The 1,970-nt window shown below is 47.1% G+C and overlaps 1 protein-coding gene across 1 annotated transcript in view; it reads right to left on the minus strand.

Annotated features, from left to right (window-relative positions):
• LOC109846732 overlaps window positions 1–1,970 on the minus strand; it is a 5,346-nt gene that overhangs the window by 2,478 nt on the left and 898 nt on the right. The window lies entirely within an intron of this gene.

A 1,970-nucleotide genomic window follows, 5' to 3' on the forward strand; every position in this document is an offset into this window, starting at 1 on the left:
CGAGCCACATGCTTCGATCACTAGTGCTTGCTTCGACTTTGGTGGTTCGAGCATCTGTTAGGGGCCAGGGCTGTTAATCTTCCTGAGAAGGCCAGATGGTGAGTCCCCGAATTTTTCCCCTAATCTCATCCCCGGCATATAAGAGCTCTCCTATGAAGGTGATGATGGTCCGAGGAGCCTACCATAGATTTGATCACTGCTCCTTACTCGTGTGATCTTGTCGGTTGATTGGAGCTTGAATGACCCTGGATCTTATCATAACCCTTGTAGGAGGTAGGATTCTGCTTTGTGTTCCAACTCTATGCTTCGTGGCTGTCCAGAAGGTGGAGTTCGTCTGTGGAGACGATAACAAGCCTACGCTTCATGTTCAAGCCAAACAACCACCATAGTGATGCGTCTTCTCCAAAAGGGTTTTCGAGGTTCTAGAAGCGGTTCCATCATCTGGTGGATGGCCCGCTTGGCAAATACTCCCCAGAAAGCTGTAGGGGCCCTCGAGGGCTAATCCTCCTTAGCTTGATGATGCGATTTCCGGCTTCGTTTAGCTTGAATGGTACAATTTCGGTAGTGTTCTTCAAGGATGAACAGAATCAGGCCCTTGCTCAGAATTGGGCATGTATTCTCAGAAAAGAAAGTAGGCCTCATGATAGGCGCCAAATTGTTGATGTCGAATATCACACAGCTAATTGGAACTATCCTCGGGTGAGTACAACTCGGGTCCTCGTGCTGATGATGAAGATGGAGAAGGTGTGCGAGATGAGGCTGACTCCTCCTCCGACTTTATTCATAATTGTTGAATTGAGGTATCTGGTTTTGTAACAAAGACAAGAAGAGCAAACCCGTAAGAGGGCGGGGACTAGTTCCCCGTTGTACCTCTGACGATCAAGTTAGCTGGTGAGCTTGAGCGGAGTTTAAGGGAAAGTCCTAAGACCATTGAGGTCTTTGTAAAGGGGTGTTTGGAGTTTAGAGTTCTTATTTTTCTCTTACTATTTTTTTAGCCAAAGAACCCCCTCGAAGAGGGTGAATAAGCCCTTTTTATATTGGATTCTCCCGAGGTGTTATCCCGTCGTTTTGACCAGGCACAAGAGGGCGGTTGTAGAGCGAGCATGCTAGCTGCTGAGTCATTCTCCACATTACAAGTGTTAGTAGGCGACTAGAGGGGAAGTCATTTTGGTATGGGAGAGGATTAAATCTCTGTAATATCTATGAAGTGATAGATGGGCGTGGCAAAAGAAACGTCGGTAGCTGAGTCATCCCTCACTTTACAGGTGTTGGCTGGCAACTGGAGGGGAAGTCATTCGAGCAAGGTAGAGGATGTCTCCGCAATATCCGGGAAGTGGCTTGTGAGGGTGCTATAGAGAGCATGTTGGTTAATGAGCTATGGGGACTGTCAGAGCTGTGGTCTTGATGGGACCAGTCAGTGTTGCAGTGTTTGATGAGAGAGCTGGTGTATATCGGAGGGAGCTTAGTTTGATCTTATCCTCTTGGCAGAGATGTGTCAGTCTTTGAGTTGTCCTCGTGGTTTGTCGACTGGGTAGTCGAGTGAACTTCTGGTCCAGGTTACAGTCGAGTTCGTGGTCGGGTGGACTCTTGAGTAGTCTTCTTGGTCATGAAGGGTCGACTGACTCCGCATTTCGCGTCGACACGGACGACACATCGCCTGACGAGTCAATAGAGTTGTCCTTTGGTGGGCTTTGGGCAACTAAGCTGGTTAGGGTCATGCCTTATGATTGCATTATTTTACCGACGCTTTTATCTCCAGATAGTGAATTACCATAACAATACTGATTTTGCTTCTTTTGGGCCAGTTGAGGCAATTGATCTCGTTGCCTCAACTGATGTATGCATATGTTGGAATGGCTGCTTCAAATAGGAGCCTGCAAAGTGATCATTTCTTGCACAAACTATATTCGTAAGGCCTGCAGATTTGTAGGTGTGTTCAAGCTACATGTTGTGAATTTGAAGAGCTCTAA

Source organism: Asparagus officinalis, chromosome 7 (genome assembly GCF_001876935.1).
Source record: "Asparagus officinalis chromosome 7, Aspof.V1, whole genome shotgun sequence".
NCBI classification, from domain to species: Eukaryota; Viridiplantae; Streptophyta; class Magnoliopsida; order Asparagales; family Asparagaceae; genus Asparagus; species Asparagus officinalis.